The sequence below is a fragment of the Ranitomeya variabilis genome, chromosome 7 (assembly GCF_051348905.1).
Source record: "Ranitomeya variabilis isolate aRanVar5 chromosome 7, aRanVar5.hap1, whole genome shotgun sequence".
NCBI lineage: Eukaryota > Metazoa > Chordata > Amphibia > Anura > Dendrobatidae > Ranitomeya > Ranitomeya variabilis.
Window position 1 is genome coordinate 69,958,364 of NC_135238.1, and position 15,083 is coordinate 69,973,446.

Here is a 15,083-nt window from a genome sequence, read left to right on the forward strand (position 1 = left end):
AACACTAACCCCAACACACCCCTAACCCTAATCCCAACTGTAGCCATAACCCTAATCACAACCCTAACCCCAACACACCCCTAACCACAACCCTAACCCCAATACACCCGTAACCCTAATCCCAACCCTAACCCTAATCCTAACCCTAATCCTAACCCTAATCCCAACCCTAACCCTAATCCCAACCCTAACCACAACTGTAACCCCAAAACACCCCTAACCCTATCCTTAACCCTAACCACAAGCCTAATCTTAACCCTATTTCCAACCCTAGCCCTAATTCCAATCCTAACTCTAATTCCAACCCTAACCCTAAGGCTATGTGCCCACGTTGCGGATTCGTGTGAGATTTTCCGCACCATTTTTGAAAAATCCGCAGATTTACAGCGGATTTCCAGTGTTTTTTTGTGCGGATTTCACCTGCGGATTCCTATTGAGGAACAGGTGTAAAACGCTGCGGAATCCGCACAAAATTAACATGCTGCGGAAAATACAACACAGCGTTTCCGCACGGTATTTTCCGCACCATGGGCACAGCGGATTTGGTTTTCCATAGGTGTACATGGTACTGTAAACCTGATGGAAAACTGCTACAAATTCGCAGCGGCCAATCCGTTGCGGATCCGCGGCCAATCCGCTGCGGATCCACGGCCAATCCTCTGCGGATCCGCAGCCAAATCCGCACTGTGTGCACATGCCATAACCCTAACCCTACCCCTAACCCTACCCCTAACCCTACCCCTACCCCTAACCCTAACCCTAACCCTACCCCTAACCCTAGTTCTAACCCTAGTTCTAAACCTAACCCTAGTAGAAAAAGAAAAAAACATATTTTATTTATTTTTATTATTGTCCCTACCTATGGGGGTGATAAAGGGGGGGTCATTTACTATTTTTTTTATTTTGATCACTGTGATAGGCTATATCGCAGTGATCAAAATATATCTGAAACGAATCTGCCAGCCGGCAGATTCGGCGGGCGCACTGCGCATGCGCCCGCCATCTTGGAAGATGGCGGCGCCCATGGAGAAGACGGACCGACACCGGGAGGCCCGGTAAGTATGAGGGGGGGTGATCGGATCACGGGGGGGGACCGGAGCACAGGGGGAGCGGACAGGACGACGGGGGGAGCGGACAGGACGACTTAGGGGGGCGGACCACATAACGGAGGACTGGGGAGGAGATCGGTGGGTGTGGGGGGGTACAGATTAGGTTTTCCAGCCATGGCCGATGATATTGCAGCATCGGCCATGGCTGAATTGTAATATTTCACCGTTTTTTGGGGTGAAATATTACAAATCGCTCTGATTGGCAGTTTCACTTTCAACAGCCAATCAGAGCGATCGTAGCCATGAGGGGGTGAAGCCACCCCCCCTGGACTGAAGCACCACTCCCCCTGTCCCTGCAGATCGGGTGAAATTGGAGTTAACCCTTTCACCCGATCTGCAGGGACGTGATCCCTCCATGACGCATATGCTGCGTCACAGGTCGGATTGGCACCGACTTTCATAACGCAGCATATGCGTCAAAGGTCGGGAAGGGGTTAATGTTGTTTCGATACCGATACCCGATACCACAAAAGTATCGGATCTCGGTATCGGAATTCCGATACCCGCAAGTATCGGCCGATACCCGATACTTGCGGTATCGGAATGCTCAACACTAATGGTGATATCATTTTTGGCAGTGCTGCATCCAATAACCGAGGTCAATAGCTCTGTCAGTGTATACAGCAGGAGCTACTGAACACAGTGTTTGATTGATTTCAGCACTCTTGACATGATCAGGGCTGGCTTTGGACTGAATGATACCCAGAAAAAAAATTACCTTCAGTGCCACAAACCCTATTTTTTTCTTACTCAGTTTACTCAGAAGATCTGCATCTCTGTTTTACCCAAGGAAAATGTATTTAGACTTTTTTTTTTTTTTTTTTTTAACACATACTGGAACTTTTATTTCCTGCCATGAAAGATGCTTCCTACATGTATTGTGCTATTAACTCCTGACAATATGTGGTATGAAAGCTTCACTTCTAATTAATTTCAAATGCACCACATCATTCATCTTTAAAAGTTGTCTTTCTCAAGGGACCGAGGACTCCATCTACTATGGCAATTTGCATGGGGTCTTTTATTCCATTTGATGCTTTTTATAAATCAATTTAACCGGGTGACTGCACAGGGCACTTTATTGCACTTAGTTGGTGATTATTTTCTTTTTAATAATTTTTTAATACTGCGTTATTTATTTTCTATTCATGTAAATTTCATCTTTCCTTTTTACTGAATACTAGCTAACAACTAGTGTCAATTCAGACTTATCTCCAGACATCCACCACATTCACGTGGCTCTACTGGTTATCATACTGATCACATGGGTTGTATCCCAGTGCAAATTTGTGGTCTAAGAGACATGTTAAGCCCCCGTCACACTAAGCAAGGTCACTAGCGAGATCGCTGCTGAGTCACAAGTTTTGTGACGCAACAGCGACCTCAGTAGCGATCTCGCTATGTTTGACACGTAGCAGCGACCAGGCCCCTGCTGTGAGATCGCTGGTCGTGTCGGAATGGCCTGGACCTTTTTTTGATCGTTGAGGTCCCGCTGACATCGCTGAATCGGTGTGTGTGACACGGATTCAGCGATGTCTTCACTGGTAACCAGGGTAAACATCGGGTTACTAAGCGCAGGGCCACGCTTAGTAACCCGATGTTTACCCTGGTTACCATCGTAAATGTAAAAAAAAACAAACACTACATACTCACATTCCGGTGTCCGTCAGGTCCCTTGCCGTCTGCTTCCCGCACTGACTGACTGCCGGCCGTAAAGTGAAAGCACAGCGGTGACGTCACCACTCTGCTGTTAGGGCGCTTAGCAACCCGATGTTTACCCTGGTTACCCGGGGACCTCGGCATCGTTGGTCGCTGGAGAGCTGACTGTAAACATATTAAACATATTTACATGGTTTAAATTCGGGAAGGCCAACCGATCTTTCGTATATGTCTTTCTGCCTTTTCTCAATTACACTGACCGTATACTGTACATGACACTCACACACTGGACATATACCTCACAAAGCACTCACAAAGTGGCTATGTACTACACATTGCACTCACACACATTGCACTCACACACTGGCTGTATAATGTACATGGCAGTCAGACAATGGATATATTATGCATATGGCAATCATCCACTGGATGTGTACCACATACTGCACCCAAACACTGAACAAATACAATAAATGGCACTCATGCTCAGGATATCACACATCAGTCAAAAACTGGACATATACAGCACTGAAACTTTGGATATATACAGCATGCGGCACTCACACATCTCCCATATATCACACACAACAATCATACCCTGGATATGCATCACATGCAGCACTAAACAATACTGAGCAAGCTGTCAGTCAGTGCTGGAGGCGAAGTTACAGCCACCGCTCTCTATGCTCTAAGGGTATGTTTCCACTGCACGGATTGGCAGCGCTTTGGACGCAGCTCCGTCCAAAGCGCTGCCGGCTTTTGTACGCGCGGTGATACCACATGTGTTCATTATTCATTGAGCATCTCCGCAATATAAAAAGACATGCTGCGGTCTACAAAGATGCGCCGCATGTGCATATACGCAGGCCTGCCACATGAGTCTTTGAATGCATAGTGATTTCATAAAATCCCCTCCACTATGCTGTAACATCTGGCCGCTGCAGATTGGATGCTGCGGCTGTACGAAGCGTCCAATCTGGAGTGTTTCCTGACCATGCAAACAAACCCTAACTGAACTCGAAAGGAATAAAGTTAATTTCCTCAAAGTAGAGGGGTTTTAAGTGCCAGCACCAAGCAGGTTTAGAACACTGGACACCAAAAATAAACTAAACTAAAGATGCCAAAAGATTTGTAAATATAAGTATTAGGGTAATAATAGTACTCACTTATTTGGCATAGATTGCTGGTTGGTGTAGCTGTAGCAAAGACTTGACACTTGAAAGAGAGAAAGGAATATATATCCTACTAGCTATACTACCCGGCTTCGCCCGGGTTAATGACTGCTGTTAGCAAAATAGAATGTGTTAACAAAAATTTATTCTGCACACAAAAACCACAAAACAAATAGATAGAAATGTAATTATTAAAAGGCAAAAACTAAGCAAATAGAAGCATTTCACAACATATATTAGCTTTGTTATACTGAGAATGTCTTTGTTGCCTATATTAACCAATCAGAGCTCAGGTTAATTAACTGTAGCAAAATAGAAGCTGAGCTGTGATTGGTTGCTATTGGCAGCCTGATAAATCCCCAGCCAACAGGAAGCCCTCCCCCCTGGCAGTATATATTAGCTCACACATACACATAATAGACAGGTCATGTGACTGACAGCTGCCGTATTTCCTATATGGTACATTTGTTGCTCTTGTAGTTTGCTTATTAATCAGATTTTTATTTTTGAAGGACAATACCAGACTTGTGTGTGTTTTAGGGCGAGTTTTATGTGTCAAGTTGTGTGTGTTGAGTTGCGTGTGGCGACATGCATGTAGCGACTTTTGTGAGATGAGTTTTGTGTGGCGACATGCGTGTAGCAACATTTTGTGTGTTGAGTTGCATGTGACAGGTTAGTGTAGCAAGTTGTGTGCAGCAAGATTTGTGCATGGCGAGTTTTGCGCGTGGCGAGTTTTATGTGTGGTGCATTTTGAGTATGTGCAAGTTTTGTGTGAGGCAACTTTTGCATGTGGTGCAACTTTTGTACATGTGGCAATTTTTCTGTGTGTGCAAGTTTTGCATGAGGTGAGTTTTCCATGAGGTGAGTTTTGCACGTGTGGCGAGTTTTGCGTGAGCCTAGTTTTGCATATGGCGAGTTTTGCATGTAGCGAGTTTTGAGTGGTGACTTTTGTGTTTCGACTTTTATGTGGCGAGGTTGGTGTGTGTGTGTGGTGAAATGTGTGCTGAGGGTGGTATATGTGTTCAAGCACGTGGTAGTGTGTGGCGCATTTTGTGTTTGTGTTCATATCCCCGTGTGTGGTGAGTATCCCATGTCGGGGCCCCACCTTAGCAACTGTACGGTATATACTCTTTGTCGCCATCGCTCTCATTCTTTAAGTCCTCATTGTTCACATCTGGCAGCTGTCAATTTTCCTCCAACACTTTTCCCTTCACTTTTTCCCCATTATGTAGATAGGAGCAAAATTGTTTGGTGAATTGGAACGCGCGGGGTTAAAATTTCACCTCACAACATAGCCTATGACGCTCTCGGGGTCCAGACGTGTGACTGTGCAAAATTTTGTGGCTGTAGCTGCGACGGTACAGATGCCAATCCCGGACATACACACATACATACATACACACATTCAGCTTTATATATTAGATATACCTGTATGTAATCTCCTGTATATAGTATATACCTGTGTGTCATCTCACCTATATATAGTATATATCTGTGTGTCATCTCCTGTATATAGTATATACCTGTATGTCATCTCCTCCTATACATAGCATATACCTGTGTCATCTCCTCCTGTATATACTATATACCTGTAGGTAATCTGCTCCTGTATATAGTATATACCTGTGTGTCATCTCCTCCTGTATATAGTATATACCTGTATGTCATCTCCTCCTGTATGTAGTATGTACCTGTATGTCATCTCCTCCTCTATATAGTATATACCTGTGTGTCATCTCTCCTGTATATAGTATATATCTGTGTGTCATCTCCTCCTGTATATAGTATATACCTGTGTGTCATCTCCCCTGTAAATAGTATATACCTGTGTGTCATCTCCTGTATATAGTATATAGCTGTATGCCATCTCCTCCTGTATTAGCCCTCGTTCACACGTTATTTGGTCAGTATTTTTACCTCAGTATTTGTAAGCTAAAATGGCAGCCTGATAAATCCCCAGCCAACAGTAAGCCCACCCCCTGGCAGTATATATTAGCTCACACATACACATAATAGACTGGTCATGTGACTGACAGCTGCCGGATTCCTATATGGTACATTTGTTGCTCTTGTAGTTTGTCTGCTTATTAATCAGATTTTTATTTTTGAAGGATACCAGACTTGTGTGTGTTTTAGGGCGAGTTTCGTGTGTCAAGTTGTGTGTGTTGAGTTGCGTGTGGCGACATGCATGTAGGGACTTTTGTGAGATGAGTTTTGTGTGGCGACATGCGTGTAGCAACTTTTTGTGTGTCGAGTTGCATGTGACAGGTTAGTGTAGCAAGTTGTGTGCAGCAAGTTTTGCGCATGGCGAGTTTTGCGCGTGGCGAGTTTTATGTGTGGTGCCTTTTGAGTATGTGCAAGTTTTGTGTGAGGCAACTTTTGCATGTGTTGCAACTTTTGTGCATGTGGCAATTTTTCTGCGTGTGGCAATTTTTCTGCGTGTGCAAGTTTTGCGTGTGGCGAGTTTTGCACGTGTGGCGAGTTTTGCATGTGGAGAGTTTTGCGCGTGGCGAGTTTTGAGCGGCGACTTTTGTGTTTCTACTTTTATGTGGCGAGGTTGGTGTATGTGTGGTGAAATGTGCACTGAGGGTGGTATATGTGTTCGAGCACGTGGTAGTGTGTGGCGCATTTTGTGTGTGTGTTCATATCCCCGTGGTGGTGTGATTATCCCATGTTGGGGCCCCACCTTAGCAACTGTACAGTATATACTCTTTGGTGCCATCGCTGTCATTCTTTAAGTCCCCCTTGTTCACATCTGGCAGCTGTTAATTTGCCTCCAACACTTTTCCTTTCATTTTTTCCCCATTATGTAGATAGGGGCAAAATTGTTTGGTGACTTGGAAAGCGCGGGGTTAAAATTTCACCTCACAATATAGCTTTGACGCTCTCAGGGTCCAGACGTGTGACTGTGCAAAATTTTGTGCCTGTAGCTGCGACGCCTCCAACACTTTTCCTTTCACTTTTTCCCCATTATGTAGATAGGGGCAAAATTGTTTGGTGAATTGGAAAGCGCGGGGTTAAAATTTCACCTCACAACATAGCCTATGACGCTCTCGGGGTCCAGACGTGTGACTGTGCAAAATTTTGTGGCTGTAGCTGCTACGGTTCAGATGCCAATCCCGGACATACATACATACATACATACATACACACACACACACATTCAGCTTTATATATTAGATATACTGGAAATTAATATGATAGTATGAATAAATGTAGGTCCATGTACTATGTTGAGGCAAAAGGAAAGTACTTACAGATGGTAATAAGTGATGTTGCGTGCACTAGAGGGTTGCTATCCAATAGAAGATGAGCTGGAACTGGATGGATTGCTGGCCCGTATAGGAGCAATATAATGAGAGGCTATTGTCGTGCCTAAATAGAATGTATTGATAATGCACAGCAAGATCTCCAAAAGTGATGCTTAGCGAATTATATTATATTATATTGCAGTAGAACAGCGCACTTACTTTCCAAATGTGTTAGGCGGAACTTCCACGGAGCAGAAGTCTAACGCTGGAGTGGAAAACTAGAACTAGCGGCTAGTTCTAGTTTTCCACTCCAGCGTTAGACTTCTGCTCCGTGGAAGTTCCGCCTAACACATTTGGAAAGTAAGTGCGCTGTTCTACTGCAATATAATATAATATAATTCGCTAAGCATCACTTTTGGAGATCTTGCTGTGCATTATCAATACATTCTATTTAGGCACGACAATAGCCTCTCATTATATTGCTCCTATACGGGCCAGCAATCCATCCAGTTCCAGCTCATCTTCTATTGGATAGCAACCCTCTAGTGCACGCAACATCACTTATTACCATCTGTAAGTACTTTCCTTTTGCCTCAACATAGTACATGGACCTACATTTATTCATACTATCATATTAATTTCCAGTATATAGGATATATATTCCTTTCTCTCTTTCAAGTGTCAAGTCTTTGCTACAGCTACACCAACCAGCAATCTATGCCAAATAAGTGAGTACTATTATTACCCTAATACTTATATTTACAAATCTTTTGGCATCTTTAGTTTAGTTTATTTTTGGTGTACATTCCTTTCAGTTAGCGTGGAGATTATACCCTATTTTCTTTTTGTCATACCCACTTTTCACGGGTGCATACACAGAACCTGTTTTAATCTCCAGCTGCTTTCTATATTTTCCCCGCATCCCGGCCTATAAGTGGTAGGCGCCAGTGGTATCTTCTTAGGTTTAGAACACTATTAACCTGCAGGATAACCCCATATCTGCAGGTCAACCCTTTCAAGACCTTGCCCTTTTTCGTTTTTGCATTTCTGTTTTTCGCTCCCCTTCTTCCCAGAGCCATAACTTTTTTTCTGTCAGCATACATGTTAGGGCTTGTTTTTTGCAGGATAAGTTGTACCTTTGAACAACACCATTGGTTTTACCATATTGTGTACTCAAAAACGGAAAAAAAAAATTCCAAGTGCTGTGAAATTGCAAAAGAAGTGCAATTCTACAACTGTTTTTTGGATTTTTTTTACCATGTTCACCAAATGCTGAAACTGACCTGTTGTTATGATTCTCCAGGTCATTATGAGTTCATAGACACCAAACATGTCTAGGATCTATTTTATTAAAAAGGTGAAAAAAATCCAAAGTTTGTTAAAAAAAAATATATTTTGCTCCATTTTCCGAGAACCGTAGCGTCTCCATTTTTCATGATCTTGGTTTAGTTGAGGGCTTTGTTTTTGCGGGCCAAGCTGATGTTTATATTGATACCATTTTGGTGCAGATATGATTTTTTGATCACCCGCCAATATATTTTAATGCAATGTCAAGGCGACCAAAAAAACGTTATTCTGACGTTTTTACTTTTTTCTCGCTATGCCGTTTAGCGATCAGGTTAATCCTTTTTTATTGATAGATTGGGCTATTATGAACACGGTGTTAGGGTTGGCAGAATGTACCAAATATATTTATTAGAAGTAATAGGTGCGTTCGCAACCCGGGATCCACCGTGCAGGAAAGAACCTGCTGCTAAGTAAGGCGGTGAAGTATATTTGTATAAACGAACTCTGTTACCTCACAGAGTCCGTTAGCAAAGAGAACACTGTGCCCTGTTAAGCTCACAGAGGAACACAGCTACTTAGTAGAGCCGACAGTGGTCATGCAGTCAAATGCAAACACGTAGCTCTTCTCCGGTGGAGTCGGAATTCTAATGGCTATTAGCCAGCCCTGAATCCACACACATGAATCTCCTCGCCGGAGGTGCCAGCATTCTAGGGGCTTATTTCAGCTGGGTCCCTGACTGCACACACACGACCACACTGGCGCTGAGCTCATACATAATTTACACTAGTGCATGGCCGTGTGGACCTGCAAACGTTTTATAGTTGCAGCTCTACAGGACCTTCCTGGAGCACTAATGGGAGCTGCTACAGGGCCTGAGCGTGTGACCCTCGACCTCCAATGAGAGGTCCTCCCGTGGGCATGCTCAGTGTGTGCAAAGCAGGACTTAGTCCCAGAAAAGCCTGCTTGCTGCAAACCAGTAAAGGGTACAATAGAAGGGCCTGAAAAGGCAGCAGTAACCCTTTGCACAGTATCAGCTTGATCCAGACACTGTGTCAGGACTCTGAACATTTTTTATTAACTTTTTGTGCATTACTGCCCTTTTCCAAGATGGCGTCTTTGGTCTCATGTGCACTGTGTCTTCCTGCTATAAAACTCCACCCCAGCCTTCAGTCTGTGCTAGAGTATTCTGCCTTGCATCCAGCTCCTGACCTCTGGTGACTCCCTGGCTATATACCTGCTCCTGTGAACCTGTGTGTTGATCCTGCTACTCTGCTCTGAGTTCCTGCTGCATACACCAGTTCCAGTAATCCTCCTTCATCTGCTGCTCGTGTTTGCTTCCATCTGCAATTGCTTGACATGTAAGCTGTTTCTGCTTTGCAAGAACCTGAAACTATTACCCAGACCTCCCTGGTTGAGCTAAGATATTATTTAAACTGCCTTATAAGCATATCTATCTGTGTTTTGGGCTAAGCAAGGACTTATTTGTGTCAAGTATCCTCAAGAATAATTGTGCTTCATAGACTTTCTGCATGATTGCATTTTCCTCTGAAGTTTCCTATAGACTGCTGAGCTGCATTTGATATTTGCACCAAGTGTTGTGGACTTGAGTTTCTCTCTGCACCTGTTTGAATCACCGTGTGATTATATAGACTTTACCACTTATAAAATTGTGTCCTGTAGTTGTCTTGTTCTACGCAAAGAGTCTACTGAGTTATCCCCTATAATTATTACACGCTGAGACCGACGTCTCCGCTGAGCATGTTCCAGAGAAGAATGGGAGACTGCAGCGGACATGGTTCGAGATTCCCCCTGTGCAGCGATGGAAACTCGACTACTAACACACGGCAATACCAAATATGTGTATGTTGTTTTTATGGTTTTAATTTGAATGGGGCGAAAGGTGGGGTGATTTAAACTTTTATTTTTTTATTTTTAAAATATTTTTAAAACCTTTTTTTTAAAGTTTTGGCATGCTTCAATAGTCTCCATGGGAGACTAACCCGATTGGCTCTACTACATACAGGCGATGATCAGATCATCTGTATGTACCAGAATACCTCAGTTGCTGTGAGTGCTGACCAACGAGCGGCGCTCACAGCAAGCCAGCAGTGACAACCATAGAGGTCTCCAGGAGACCTCTGGTTGTCATGCCCACTCATCGGTGACCTGCAATTACGTGATAGGGGTCACCGATGGGCGGATTTCCGGTCCGATGGCCAGAAGCGTGCATTAAATGCCGCTGTCAGAGCTTGACAGTGGCATTTAACAGGTTAATAGCCACGGGTGGATCGCGATTCCATCTGAAGCTGTTTCCGGCACATTTTAGCTGTTCAAAACAGCTGACATGTGCAGGAAAAGATGTGGGCTCACCGCCGGAGCCCACATCAAAGGGGAGACTCAACCTGTGCCGTACTAGTACGGCGCAGGTTGCGAATGGGTTAATAGTGCTCTTAATGTGCAGCACATGTTCCTAAAATGAGATTTCCTCCTCCTCTTAAGTAGGTTGATTGTAGCCTAAAGCAGCAGTTCTAAAAGGTGACTGAAAAATGAAATCCTGCTATTTATTAGTTGATTTTGGCCAATCGGTGCTAGGCTTGATGTCTAAATACAGGCATTGACTATGTCTCCTGTTTCCTTTGTAGCACTGGAATTGAACACCTGCCTACTGAATATCATGTAATGAGTAGTGTTGAGCATTCCGATACTTGCGGTATCGGAATTCCGATACCGAGTTCCGATACTTTTGTGATATCGGAAATCGGAATCGGAAGTTCCCAGTGTATGGTTCCCAGGGTCTGGAGGAGAGGAGACTCTCCTTCAGGCCCTGGGATCCATATTCATGTCAAAAATAAAGAATTAAAATAAAAAATATGGATATACTCACCCGTCCGGGGGCCCCTGGACCTTACCGATTGTAACCGGCAGCCTCCGTTCCTAAGAATGAGCAGTTTAAGACCTTCGATGACGTTGCGGCTTGTGATTGGTCGCGTGCTGCTCATGTGACCGCTCACGTGACCAATCACAGGCCGCGACGTCATCACAGGTCCTAAACTCCTCATTGAGGAGAACTCCTCATTCTTAGGAATGGAGGCTGCCGGTTAACACCACTAGGTCCAGGGGCCCCCGGACGGGTGAGTATATCCATATTTTTTATTTTAATTCTTTATTTTTTACATGAATATGGATCCCAGGGCCTGAAGGAGAGTTTCCTCTCCTTCAGACCCTGGGAACCATCCAGGATACCTTCCGATACTTGAGTCCCATTGACTTGTATTGGTATCGGGTATCGGTATCGGCGATATCCGATATTTTTCGGGTATCGGCCGATACTATCCAATACCGATACTTTCAAGTATCGGAAGGTATCGCTCAACACTAGTAATGAGAATAAATATGGTTCAATAGAGTATGTATGTAGATGTGGTTATCATTTCTTTTGTCCCTATGTTATTATCCGATCACTTGTCCTATTATCCTGTCATTTTTCAGTAGGTCTTATTGCCATTATTATCAGGCATAGCTTTGGAATGAAAGGGAAAAGAAAAATAAAACTTTTCTAAAATTAGTGGAGCAGCACCGATTTGAGAAGTTACTCAGTTCAAATTAAACCTTCCAGTGAAAGGTTGCCTTTTAATAGTTTTGTTGCTGTACAGTATAATGGCAATTTTTATCTAACTTTGTCTTTCTGTTAAGTGTACATTTCAGTGATATGATGCTCATCAAAAATGAGTACACCCCAAAAGATTTGTCAGAGAACTTTTAGTTTCCTTTTAGAATCAACATTTACTATTAGATACCATACTATAAAACACTCCCACAAATGGGAGCCATTTATTCTAAACAAGATTTGCTATTTTGCACACCCATAAAAGTAAATTTTCTAACAAATTCATTAAAAACTCTGTTGCAAAAGTTGCAAAAATGAGTACACACCAATGAAAGTCTTAAAAACAAAACTAAAGTTTAAACTAAAAAATTCTAATTAACAAGCATTAAACAGCAAAGTAAGTCTATTTATTTATTAAACAGTGGCCAGTTGACAGTTGACTATAAAAAGCATTTCTTAACATAAAAAAGCTTACCATTTCAAGTTGTCATCAATAGCACAATATACAGTGTGGGCCATGTATATGGATACCCCTAAATAACATGGGAATGGTTGGTGAAATCAGCTTCCTGTTTGTGAGGGGGAAAACTTTTCAAGATGGTGGTGACCATGGCAGGCATTTTGAAATCATTCACTTTGGATCCAACTTTATTTTTTCCAATGGGAAGAGGGTCATGTGACACATCAAACTTATTGAGAATTTCACAAGAAAAGCATTGGTGTGCTTGGTTTTAACGTAACTTTATTCTTTCATGAGATATTTACAAGTTTCTCTTTGTTTACAGCCATTGACGTCACAGAGGTTAAAACATGAGGAGCCGATAGAAATTGTGTTGACGTCTGAATGCAGCACCGGGTCATTGCAGCAGATTTCAATGCAAGACACCCTACGCAAGAAAACTGTCACCATCCCCATGTTATTTAGGTGTATCCATATAAATGGCCCACCCAAAAAAGTTTTACTCATCACTGAACATAATGTTCTGTTTAAACTGAGGGTCCTGTTCCAATTTTTGTTTTGCCCATTCTGCAAATTCAGTGCGCTGATCTGGGTCATCGTCGTTGAGATGCTGCAGCAGCTGGATTTTGTAAGGGCGCCATTTGTGAGTAGCTAGTATTCACCGAACGGATGTTCGACTGAGGCTAGATCGGCGGGCTAAATTTGCAGAATGGGCAAAACAAAAATTGGAACAGGACCCTCAGTTTAAACAGAACATTATGTTCAGTGATGAGGAAAACTTTTAAATGCAAACTTAAATAACATGGGAATGGTGACATTTTTCTTGCGTAGGGTGTTTTGCATTGAAATCTGCTGCAATGACCCAGTGCTAGGGCTAGCGGAACGCACCAAATAATTAGAGAAAAGGAATAAGGTGCGTTCACAGCCGGGGATCCACCGTGCAGAGATGGATCCTGCTGCTTAGCAATGACGGGCTATATGGACGTACAATGAGGATACACACACGGGTTAGCTTCACCCTGTGTGAAAGAAGCGAATCCTGTTGCATCACAGGGCTGCAGTACCGCACGTAACAGAAATAATAGTTAAGTAGCACGAGAGTGCATGTGGTGCCGCACTGGCAGATGCCACTAACCACCTAGACTTGGGTTTGGAAAGCGCGGTAGTAGCGCATAGTGCCACACTGGCGGTCACAGTAATAGACGCTGTTTGTGTACCAGTGTTGGTAACAATTTGGGCACTAGATTACAATCATCCTCCTTACGCGAGCATTCAATCACAAGGGAGGGGATGATTAAAGAGCGACTTTCACTCACAATACACACACGTAAACAAGTGTATACTAGCGCATGGCCGTGCGGCCATGAGAACCTTTTATATCTTCAGCAAGTTCAGGACCTTCCTCAAGGACCAATGAGAACTGCTATAGTAACTGAGAAACTTCAGGTCCTTCCTAGAGGACCAATAGGAGCTACTGCAGTACCTGAGCATGTGACCCCAGACCTCCACTGAGAGGTCTTCCTTTGGGCATGCTCTGAAAGGGAAAAGCAGGACTTAGTCCCAGAGACATCTGCTTGCCACTGATCAGTACAGGCTACAATGGCAGAGCCTGGAAAGGCAGCAGTAACCCTTTGCACAGAATCAGACTGAGCAAGATGCTGGGACCGACGTCTCCACCGAGCAGGCACCACTGCGGCTGATGCAGAATGGGAGACCGCAGCAGACATGGTTTGAGATTCCCCCTGTGCAGCGGTGGGAACTCGACTCCTAACACCCGGGTACCTAGAAATTACTATATCTAGAAGCGGTAATGCATTTATTGGATCTATTTTCCTAAATGTTTTGTATAGTTTGCAATTTGATGGAGTCATGGAGATGGTTTTGTTCCTTATACTCTTATGATTTATCTGTATCATAGCAATCTTTTGTTTTTAGATTCTAGCTTAATTCTTGTAAAGATTACAGATACTCTGTATGCATAGTAACGATATCAATAAATAATCCTCAATAGATGTGATGCGCATTTTGCAGGTATTCCATATCCACATTAGACCAGTACAGGGGAAAGCTTTGGCATGTTAAAGATTTGGGGGAAGCATGACCTCTTGATACTTTGGGCCACCGAATGTAGATATTAATATGGAAAGTGTTAATGTATTAGGAAGTCATGTGAAGCAGCAATTCCTAATGTGGACATGTAAGATATAAATATAAAAAGGTGCACTCAAAATTTCAATCTATTTGCTTAATTTAATAATGCAAATACATAATTACAGTAGCTAACACTATCAGAATCGGTTAACTGTTTTAATGTATTATTTAGTTTAGGTTTTTTTAGAACAAGAATAAACTCTCAAAAAGATCCCTATAAAAATTAATTACCTGCAACCCAGTGAAAACATTATTAATCTAGCAGTTCAATAGGCAATCTAGTAAGATTGAAGAAAGTAAGTAAATGTAAAACATTTGACCTTGTTGCTTAGTATCATTAAAGCCAGAGTGAACATCAAGTTAATTTAGATGCAATGGTTCATTAT